Raw genomic sequence first — 12,583 nt, 5'->3', positions numbered from 1 at the left:
CAATCCGTCCAGTAGTTTTTGCGTGAAGGAGTAACAAACATACACACACACACACACACACACACACACACACACACACACACACACACACACACACACACACACACACACACACACACACATACAAACTTTCTCCTTTATAATATTAGTGTGAAGTGTGATTTAGAATCAAACGGACCGTTCTCAGTGCCATTCATTACCTTTTCAGTTTTTTATTGTGTGACGCGCATTGGCGCCGACATGACGGCATGGGACGGATAATTTATAGTGAACGGTCTGTCGTCTATAAATAAATAAAAGGAAAAGGTGACTGACCGAGTGATCTATCAACGCACGCTGTGTCTTTCTACCAATTTGTGCGGTTTGTGCCGGAAGCTCTTTACCTATATTATGCCATCGACAAATTTGCACGGCAAAAGATCGGAGGTCATGCTAGTATAGTGTGTTATAGCCATAACAACCCAGAACGGGTTCAAAAATAGCCGGACTTACACCCCCGATTAAAAAAAGACGAGGATTTTCAGTAAGTACCTAGTTCAGGGATACAAATATTTGAAGACGACTGTACATTTGTACACAAAGGATACAAATATACGAAGTGTGAATAAATCGTGAGCTGCGATCTGACCATGATATATGCCGGTACAAATTGGATTTATTTTCTCGCTATTGGTAGTGAGCAGAAACTGTTATTGCATGTATGAATGATGAGATATCACATGGAGAATACACTATGCTAAACACAAAATGGATGCATAACGTTCGATCATAATATTTATGCAAATGCATAGGGGCTAATCGACATCGCCTTAGCACACGATCTTGTGCTACTCATGTCCAGCGACTCGTTTGAGAAAAAAAGAATCAAATTCACAAAATATTGTTTTATGTATAGTATACCTATAGTAATATGTGTAAAATAGCTTAAATTTTTAACAAAAGTTTGCAGCAAATCAAAATAATTATTCTCGGGCTTTAAATGTGTGTAGAACTTGTAACCAAAAACGAATTGAGAAGAAGCCTAAACATTTTGAATTATATGAAATCGATTATACAGAAATCCTTTAATTTAAAAATAGATCTAATTGAAATCAGTGCTTATATTTTCATCTAAATGAAAAATTGTGAAATAGATAGAACTAATTTCATCTTGGGTAATTTAGCTACTTTTTTTATTACGTTACTTTCTGTGTGAGTTTGATCAAACTTAATGAAATGCAACAGATACAACTGAAGCGATATTACTGCATAATATTATGCAGAAATCTATTAGCGGTAGGATGAGAAGGATCGTAAAACCAATTAATTCAAATTAATTATGTTTTATTTCTGCACAAGAATATATCTAATTTAGCTTCCTTTCTGTATAATAAAATAAACTAAAAATATAACGTTCGTCATAAGTCAACTACGAATACCATAGGAAAGTTTGTAATATAATTTTATTGACAATATGCAAACTGCCCAAAGTATTCCTAAGGGACGTATATATTAATGACACAGATGCTGTGGTATCGTAAATGTAAATTATATTTTAGACATTTGGTAATAATTTACGTTCATAATATACCTATTACGTTTTAATTTTAATCAGATTGTCACGCGAAACCGTAAGATAGAGCGTAACAAATGAATGCAATGTTATATAGGTAAGTATAACAAAATTTTAATAAAATCTCATATTTTCCATTCAAAATGCGATTATTTTTTTTAAATGATTAAGAAGAATAGATGTTCACGGTGAAATCACAAACTTGTATTTTATGCACCGACTTCCTTATGGCGTGGAGAAACGAATTATCCGAACTATTAAGCATTATTACAAATGTGATCTCAGTCAAGGCCTAACTTATCATAAAATTAAAAACATTTAGACGGCTCAACGGCGAACTCAACATCGAATTCAAAGACGAGCACGGAGTTACAGAGAATGATAATGCAGAACCTGTAGCGGTGTAAATGCGACACTCGAAAGCTAAAATGTGGACCCAGTTGGACACAGGCTTTACAGACAGTTAGCGAGGTTGTTGTGAGACTTTACAAAATATTTGTAAAGTCTGATTTATTTACAAAAGCTGCAGGAATTCTACCGCTTCTTTCGTACGAGAAAAAATTCAAGAATGTAAATCAAAGTTTTATATTTAAAGAGTATTTGTATTTAAGGCAAAAAATGGTATATTTCTCATTGAATGTTGGTATCTACCTAACTATACCCTATCCACGGAGAGAAGTTAATATACGGCTCACTTTGTTACGTAATCCCATACAAATGACAAAAACAATGGTGTTTTAGATTTTTCTAAAAATATGTAAGTAGTTTTAAAATTACAGTGGCTCAAAGATTTGTATGTAAATTAAGACCGCGTAACTTTGAGACCGAATATTTTAACAGAAATCTGGAAAACCACAGACACAGATATTAGTTTCTAGAATATGTCTGCAAAATTTCATGGACTTTGGTTGCTTAATATTCAAATGAAATTGGAACTACGTTTGTATGAAACGAGTGACGGAGAGAGCCCTCTTAACAGACTTTTTTTTTATAACATGGTATTTGTTTATTGCTGAGGCTAGAGGAAACCAAGGGAAAGAAGCACTATCGCATATCGCAAAATAAACTTAAATTCGACAGTACCATAACGAATAAGAATTAGAAGTATAATAATGTAAGGTTGTATAAAAAAAAACGCCATTGAACTGAGTTGTTTCCCTAGCCTGGCTTAGTGACCAGTGCTATTAATATAATGGCCAGCTCTGTCCAACAAGGGTCGGATAAAAATTCCAAAAGAGCAATTGAGCAATTGTGTTGACCCCGCAAATCTCTTGCGAGCAGGGATTACATGATAATTGAGCTCTTAGTCGTCCTGAAAACGAAGCTTGCTTCGCAAACTCTTTGTGACCTCCCTTCTTCAATAATAGACTTAATAACTCATAGCAACCCTTGGGATTCCTACTAATATTCTTTGTGGTTATTAAAATTTTACGAAAAAGGTAGGTAGGTTCCTACCTATAAATATTATTTTCTTCTAGTTTACTTTACAATAAAATTCTTTAAATGTAGTTTTCGGAATTATCATTCCTATCAGTCTTTTCAGTTTTAACAAGATGCATTGAGAAGGAAGTTTGATGGTGTAATCATTTTAAAATTGAACAAATTAGGAAAGTTAGGTATGGTTTGTGTTTTACTAAACTCAAGTGTTATTTACATAATTGTTTTAATGCTTAAATTTAATTACCTAATAAGGCAAATTCACCGATATTTATTTTTCAGTAAGAAATTTGTTATTCTAAAAATTTTATGCATCATTTTTTGTTTTCTATTATTGAAACAACAAAATAATTATACACACATCATTCATTTTCGATCCAACTGCAAGGGATGAAATAGCGATCAAAGCAAAATAACGCCTATCGTCATCATATCGCTTAGTAATCTTTGCAAATAAATCATAAGAGTAGGCGGCAAAATTCAAAAGTTTGTGATTTATCATATTCCACATTTCCATTTGGAAGAAGGCTGCCCATTATTCTCCGTCAAAGACATGGGAGAGTGCGTGAATAGCAAAAACGCTTTCCAATAATATGACAAACTTCCAAAGAATACCATTTTGGCTAACCAACATTTAACTGTACTTACATAAAAGTTGATTATATGTCTAGAATTCATCATAATTTTATCTGATAGGAGGCTTCAACCGTGGCTAGTTACCATCCTACCGACAAAGCCGTACCGTACCGTAAAGCAATTTATCGTTCTGGTACGAATTGCGACGACACTTAGAAACCGATTAGAACTATGGTATTAATAAAACTGCCATACCCCTTCAAGGTAACCCCGCTTCTATCTTAGATTACTAACTCTTAGTATCAGTATGTTAGGACCTCGATAGCTCAACGGTTGAGGAGCGGACTGAATTTCGAAAGGTTGGCAGTTCAAACCCCACACGTTGCACTATTGTCGTACCCACTCCTGGCACAAGTTTTACGCTTAATTGGAGGGGAAAGGGGAGTATTAGTCATGATTAGCATGGCTAATATTCTTTTATAAAAATTAAATAAAACTACCAGATCAGATAGCAGTAAATGCTGGCTTGCATCTAAATAAAAAATATATAGATAGGTACCTAAAACAAAAAAATAGTTACCTATCAAATATAACCAAATAATTAAAGTGAGAAACAGAACACTAGGCATAATTAACGCAGACGATCCACAAAAAAAAAACCAGTCCCACAGTTGTAACGTAAATTATGGCTAATTCTTGCCGACCCAATTATATATCAAATAGAAACAAGGATATAGAACGTACGGTCTACGGATAAAGACGCACTAAAGCAGACAACAATGTGTATTTGGACACTACCTCCTCACACTCTAAAGTTGACTATTGAAATACTAAAAATCAAACGATCCGAAAAACAGATACAAATATTTCATCCATGTTAATTCAGGGATTTTGTAGCTTAAAAAATAATTAACTTAATCGAAAACCTAGAGTTGAATTTTACAAAATCAGATCCGAAAATGAATTGTACATTCAGTTGATATCATTCTAATGAGAAAACAGTAGTAGATAGGTGCCTACCATTTTAATCGCCAAATATTGTTTAACTGACCAATAAAACTATGACTTAATTTTTATATTTAGTGTCTAACAAATAAAATTTACGTGGTATTTGAAAAAAAAGCGTTAAAACTACGACCATGGACCAAATATTGTGACAGGTAACATAAAACATTTTTTAATAGAATAGAATAAATTTTTATTCAAGTCAACTTTTACAGTGCTACCGAGAACTTTGTTCCTGCCGTTCCTGTTAACTCACTGTTTTCCATCCATGCTCTTTTCTTATCATAATTTCGTTTATCATTACCATAATATCTGGTAAGTAGACCTATTTCTCGTTACATTAGCAAGTTGGAGAAACTAAGTAGCGTCATCCTATTTGGTTCTAGGCATTTCCGTTTCCGAAAATTGCCGGGAATGATTTCAAAATACCCTTTAGCGATGTTTGATCGCCTGGAAGCTAAACTAACCACCTGATATTCATGAGCGATGAAATTCAATCCTATGCTATGCCTGTGCCATGTATATTACGCAACAGAACTAGGTTGCATTTAGTGTGAATTTCAACAGTTGCGAGAAAGTAGCTGGTGTGTAATTATGTGATAGATGTAAGATTCAAAAGTACTTGTAAAAGTCTAATAGAATAAAAAAAATGAATTTGAATTTGAGTGGAGACAAAGACCGACATACCTACATCTAAGATGAGACAGATCAACGGAATCGAAAGGTAGAGAAGGTTCTAAGGGGATTTAAGCTATTGTCTGTTTTATTCTGATACAATAGCCCTTGACTGCGATCTAACTTGATAGTAAGTGATGATGCAGTCCAAGATGGAAGCGGGGTAACTTGGAAGGGGTATGGCAGTTTCATTAAGCCCATACCGAGGTCAAGTTTCGTTTTCTGCGCGGCATTGTACCGTAACGCTAAATTGCTTGGCGGCACGACTTTGCCGATATTAGCCACGGCCGAAGCCTCCCACCAGACAAATATAACTTGCTTATGGTGGGCAAGATGATGACACCTTGCCCAGAGTTATGGGGGAAGTATCAGTCCACAATGTAATTGCTAAGATATGAGCCTAACTCATCACACATCGAAGTTGTTTTTTTAAGTACTTACTGTAAATTCATGTACTTATAACATATTAAAACAAAACATTATGTTATCTTAAACAATGTTTCATAACCAATTAATATTTTAAGTTTATAATCAAGGGTCAGATCCCTTTTAGTTTATGCTTATACGAAAATAATCTACATGTTTGGCTTGGTCATGCATGCTTTATGAGGAACAAAAACAATTACTTGCAAGGTTGAAGATTGTGGCTAACTTAAGTCAACTTAATAAATACTTAATGCTTGTGAAACTCCCAACTTGGGATTAAGTTTTCCCTATTGAAAGCCACCGCTAATCGAAGCTCTCTCTGGAAACTCCTATTTTATACCTATTGGGGCTAAACGATAAGAATTTATTTATGAAACGTTGACCAAAGTTATGAATTTAATTTTTTTGTTTAATGTATTAAATTTTTTATATTAATGTTTTTAAATTGTAATAAGTAGTTTGTTTATTATATATTATTAAATGCTAAAGAATACTGTGCCTATTTATTTATATTTTATTTATATATATTTATTAATTTATGTATGATTGTAGGTGCAGGTCTATCATAATTCATGACTCGAGGGAACTGTGACTTCAGTTTAGCTTGGCAGTCTAGGCTAGAGAGTCTAGGCTGATTTTAGAGTCAAAGTATTGTGTCAATCAGTTTGTATTTTAGCAAAAACTAGCTGGTGCCCGTGTCTTCCTCCGCGCGTATTTATGTCTTTAAAATCCCGTAGGAACTTTTTCATTTTTCGGGATAAAAAGTAGCCTATGTGGATCGTCAGGTCTTTAACTATACCCATGCAAAAAATCTCGTCGATTCGTTGCACCGACAAGGCAATCAATTAACAAACATACACTTAACACGCTTTCGCATGTAGTAATATTATGGCCAGTGATTAACATTGTTAAGCTTTGATCGGGGTTTTTTACTTCAATAATATGTTTCAGTTTTGAACTCTAGCTTCTGATGTTCTAAGGCTACCTTTGTTGGTTGGTATATATGAGATGGTAAGGGAAGAAAGCCGGTTGAGAGACAATTTACGACTAAATCCCGTTCCGAAGCCGCAATAATTTCACACAGAGCCGTCAGATAACCGCCGTGGCTCGATTTATCGTCTTAATGAAACTAACAGCTCAGGAAAACAACAGAAATGATTGCATATCTCAAATAATAATAATAATCGAATTTTAGTAAAAATTTGATAAGATTTTGACGATATTTAGTAAAAAATAGCTTACATTTCGGATGGAAATGCAAGCTATTTTTATGCTAATTTTTATCTTAGAAAATCAAACCACGGAACTTTTAAAAACCTAAATACCTTATTTTTAAATAAGATAAAATTCATATTTTTCTATCTGTTGATCAACTAATTTTAATTCCACCATAAAAACACCATTGTGTGGATACGGTAAATGTAGAGGTACTTAAAGCTGTATGAAATTATATTACCTGATACTTACATTTTTTCATGACAGCGAATGAAGTGGCCAATGGGAATTCATGAACATGGAATACTGTTTCTAGATTTATCGTATGACTGGTCAACTCTATTCTCACATTGACACCACCACTAACCTATCAGCTTCCCAGTTCGTATTTCCGATACAAAACCAATAAGTAAATAAAAGAGCGCATGTGGTTGATGCGCATATTGTATTAGTAAGCATTTTATTCGGTTGAAAACTCCCATTCAACGTATAACACCGCCTCGTTACGAGGCATTCATCCTGAGTCAGCGTTTAGCGGTCAGCTATTCGTTTTAAATCTTTATTTCGGACAATATTATTTTATACCACATGCACAGCAGAATTGTTGCGAGCAACTATTGCTTTTACGGCAGTTAATTTTTTTGTAAGCTTTTTGCTTAGTACTCTACCATTATGTACTACGTACACTGAAATCGACATATACGACTTATGAGTGGGTACGCTGGAAGAGGCGTACCATAACCTCACCGAGCGTACCAGGAATTAAAATGAAACTTTGAATCAAGTGCCTTCGTATTGACACTTTGTTGACAGATGTATCATCATTAAATTTAATTCAGATTACACACATGACATTCACTATTACTTTTAGCCGGCGCCAAAATGGCAAAAATCAAGTTGCTACAAAAACAGGTCGGCGATTGCAGACCCAGCGTACTTGTAATATATTAACTTATAGGTCAGTGACTACGAAGGTGCAAGATTCGGCCATTCCAAACAAGTTTCCATGTTTCATCCGAGTTGCAGCTTTTACATATTTAAATAACTTGATGGCCAGTCATACAACGGTGAAGGTTTGACAGCTTTACATGATTTTTGTGCTAAATATCAGCTGACGATTCAAAGTCGTACAGTGCTTGAAGGGATTTCCACACTCCAAGGTAATCCTCCAAATGTATCACTTCACTTGTAATCATAGTGGCTCCCTTTGATGGACTCTAATATCATCATCAGTAACTTCAGGGGGCTTAACAATACTGCGCTTTATTCTAATGGGGTTACATTGGGACCTTAAGGTCAACCAGCGATGCGAACTTATTGCTCTGTCCACTGCTACTTTAGTTTCGCGACTCTTTTGATCTATCAGTTGCATATTTTGATCACGTACAGGCTCTCCAAGCGAAGCTTTATCGTCTCCTGAGTGACTGCCTGTTCACTCCCAATTAAGAAATAGGTATCCGTTAAGACAAATAATTTATTATTTTTAAACAGTTTTAATAAACAACTGGAGGTTGTCTAGTAGAGAAAGATGCTTTATAAACGAGGCCGTTTCATAAATTATAATATTATTTCAGTATAATATTTGATTTTAAATTAACTAGAAACCATTTGATACATTTATTATAATAATTTTACAGAGCTCAAACCATTTTAATGTCTAGAAAACAGAATAAAAAGTTATTTCAACATAAATACCATATTCGTTATACGAATTTGGATTCGCAATAGAAGCACCACAGATGAAAGTTTGTTCTAAATTTTCTACGCAAAAATTATAGAGAAAATATTATGAGCTTGGACCGACTTGTTATTAAAATCTAAAATAAATGAGTCATTGAAATTATTTTAATTAAATGTACATAGAGTTATGGTATAACCATAACTCTATGTACATTGACCAGACCAGGATGCCAACGTCATAACACCATCTATAAAGATGGTGTTATGACGTTGGCATCCTGGTCGGGTTTCCTGGGTTCAATCCCGGGTACCTTTTATATATACCTTTTATATACCTCTAACTTTTACTGAGTAGTACTTAATGTGCGTTTTAAGCAAAATTTCATTTCACTTACTTTAACGGTGAAGGAATACATCGTGAGAAAAGCTATGTGTATGCTGAGAGTTCTCTATAATTTTCTCAAAGGTGTGTGCCTTTCCGCATTAACCAACGTGGTAGACTATGGTCAAACCCTTCTCATTCAGAGGAGATTCGCGGTCAGTAGTGAGCCGGTGATGAGTTGATGATGATGATGATTATAACTTAACGCATCAAATAGATACATAGCAGAAGTACGTATAAGTCATGTAAGTCTAAATAAACTTTTGCCTTTCCGCATTAACCAACGTGGTAGACTATGGTCAAACCCTTCTCAATCTGAGAGATTCGCGGCCAGTAGTGAGCCGGTGATGTGTTGGTGATGTTGATGATTATAACTTAACGCATCAAATAGGTACATAACAGAAGTACTTATATGTCATGTAAGTCTAAATAAACTTTTAGTTTAATCAACCATACCGCCAATTTATCCCGTCAGATGGCATAAAAGCGAACTGGCCATAGAGGTACGAGTAGTATCATATTCTGTGAAACCGGCTATACTGAGCTGTCAAACGCCACAGTTAAAAAAATATTGTCATGTAAACATTTATGTAACCCCCTTATCTAAGTATGAAACTAAAAAAACCTTATCCTTTTCCTTTCCAATTTCATATCTCGATATATCATTCTTTTATACTTAGGTATATAGTTTCCCTAACTTGTAAATAACTACAAACCTAACATTTTCTAATCTGTGTGAAGCCAGACGAGAAAAAAAAATTAAGAAACTATGAAGATGACAGCTCCCATGGCCGAAAATCTTGTGGCGCCCTCTGTGATCAGTTTTGCCTGTGGACCCCCAAAGAGATTCCCATTGTTAATGAATGGAAATTATTCAACTTCTAGCGATTCCAGTAACTGAATATTTCTAAAACAACCCACAACAAAATGCAGTGGATCATCTCTTTGAAGATATCAATTACTTACTTAACTCGGAAAAATCAGGATTGTGTTTCCTCTTCCGCTTAGTTAATTAAATAAAAAGGAAAATCCACTCCAACTAAATTACCTATACAACTTTATTGAAGAAGAGATTGTACACCTCTCTATGTTCGCTATAATGAATTAATTATTAATAATAGATTAATTAATAATTAATAGTATTTTACTCTGTAGATAGATAGACGACATGAAGTGGGCCGCAAGGGAGCCGCTGGATTCAGGCGGCGCAAGTCTGGTATTTAGAAGTCCCTACAAGAAACCTATGTCCATCAGTGGACGACTATCCATTGATAATGATGATGGTGATGATGAATAAGTTTTTGTTTCTGGTGTCAATTAAGGGGCTTTATGCTCCCGAGTGATTAATTTTCAGACAAGTTTTTAACTACTGCCATGCAAAGTTTTTATGGCACTTTAGAGACCAATATAGATCCTTTACTGATATTGTTTCATAAAAAAACGTAAATATAAAGCACCAAGCGAGTAGTTGAATTAAAAAGATCTAAATATAGTCGTAAACTACATACATGTCTAGATACTAATAACTTGTTTTTGTAATACTAATGGGGTTTTCTGTCAAATCTCAGTAGGTACTAGCCAGGAGTAAGGAAAGTCTTACCTCCGAACATTACAACCTTCGGCCCTGCGCATGACCTCTCTCCGGTCGTGTCGTATTGCTGTCCCATCGGACTGTGAGAGTAAGGGAATAGAGAGTGCACCTGTGTCTACGCACACACATTATGCACTATATCTTTCCTTCAAATGGCTACTTTATCTGGAGTGATTTTTAACGGAGATTGGCGCATGACCGAAACTTGCTCGGAAGGACATTTAAAAGATTTTATTAAACGAGGTTGTATTTCTAAACTTAATATAATATTATAAAGAGGTAAGATTTGTTTGCTTATCTGTAATCGATAAAATCTGAAACTACTGAACCGATTTTGATCATTCTTTTACCATTAGGAAGCTACTATATCCAGAAAAATCGCATTATGTATATCTGGGTACACCAAATTTTAAACGAGCGAAGCCGGGCGGATTAGTTAATCTTAAATAAACTAATTACCGTACACTAAACAATGTTAATTTGTTGAATTTAACACAATTTTATGACACCCTAGAAGAAAATGCAAACAGATTTAAAGGGTGGGGTAATCAAAAGGTGCCGGAGATTTACGTTTACCAAATTTACGAGCACTTCTAACACTTAATTGGAAATTTGTGCCGCAATTAAGCTAGGTACTTGATAATGGGGATATTGAAACAGGTAAACCGTTGTTAATGGGTTCATACCCATGAACCCAGTAACATCCTGATAGGTACTGACATAGCCACTTCATGACATGGATATGGAAACGTGCCTCTTCCAAAAGCGATTCTTACTATCGAATCCAGAGGCACCGCCAAAGTCTGCACCCGTACATAGTCAAACTTCACCAGACTTCTATAAAGCGATTTGCTTCCTCGTTTCTAATTCGCACGGCTAGAATATGGAAGGCCCTTCTGGCTTACGTTTTCCCCGTTAGCTTTCCCCATGCACACTCCACCTTAGACTGCATCATCTCCTACTGTTTTGAAATTTTTATTATTTGTTATTACTTAATGAAATACACATTCTGTGAAAATTTCACCTCTCAAGCTATTACCGTTTTCGAGATAAAGCTCGCTGACAGACACAAGGAAGGACACACGGACGGACGGACAGCGGAGTTTTAGTAATAGGATCCCATTGGCACCCTCTAAAAAGTAGTAGAAAAACCTACGTACGTATAATTCGCAATAAGTAATTTGAATTTATTGTGATCTAACGTAGATGCGGCCTTATAATAGAACACGCAAACCGATTCCGTCCCGCTTTCCAAGCGAAATGGGCCAGAATTACCATTTTCAGCTGCAAGCCCAATATAATTTGTGGAAGATGTGTTCGTTACTACAGCAGTAAATTTCGAGCGAATTTGACTAATGAACTGCCTGCCTTCTTAACGCGGCGGCCTCCGTTTTCGTCGATACTAAAGTTTACTAAAATGGAAATAAGTTAGGAACGCATGGATCGAAAAATTTGAAATTAATATATAATATTTTTCATTATATCCCCTTTGATTTGGTCCGATTAAAACATGATTGGACAAACTTTCCTCGATAGAAAAAAAATCAGAAGTTTGGTCTAAAACCTTAGACTTTTGGGTTTTTCTCTTTAATGACAAAGCTCTTAAAGACGTAACTTTCACCATAGGTGTAAAACAATCAAATAAATAATTCGGTCCGATCATTTCACAGTAAGTGCTATATTTCAAATTATATTCTAAATTATTTGATTTCACGCTTCCTCGCTTATTCTCTTCAAATCGCGTACAGAGCGAGTACAAAGAATTTTCGACCCTATTGTTGAGTCTTATGGGCCGTAATTACGTTATCTTGTCAGTCATACCCGTCGCCTCAGCGCGGCAGGACCTGTTTCGGGTTTCATAAGCATTTTGTCATACTGTAATTGTACAGAATGCCATAGAGTAGTAAATTCAGTACTATGTTATAAAGTATTTTTATTTAGGATTTTTCTAGATTTTAAGATAAGTTTATATTGTGCATTTATTACATTAAAAAAGTAATTATTTTAAAAAGAATGCAGTAAACAGTACATTGCAGTGTAGTGA

The 12,583-nt window shown here is 35.0% G+C and overlaps 1 long non-coding RNA gene across 1 annotated transcript; it reads left to right on the top strand.

The window, feature by feature from the left end:
• The first annotated feature begins 2,337 nt into the window (after positions 1-2,337).
• LOC123866698 lies at positions 2,338-10,908 on the top strand. Its single transcript, XR_006796248.1, has 3 exons — positions 2,338-2,349; positions 2,703-2,704; positions 10,824-10,908. It is a non-coding gene; the product is annotated as an uncharacterized LOC123866698 (long non-coding RNA).
• The last annotated feature ends 1,675 nt before the right edge of the window (positions 10,909-12,583 follow it).

This window comes from Maniola jurtina, chromosome 7 (assembly GCF_905333055.1).
Source record: "Maniola jurtina chromosome 7, ilManJurt1.1, whole genome shotgun sequence".
Taxonomy (NCBI): Eukaryota; Metazoa; Arthropoda; class Insecta; order Lepidoptera; family Nymphalidae; genus Maniola; species Maniola jurtina.
This window is presented reverse-complemented; position numbering and strand designations above follow the sequence as displayed.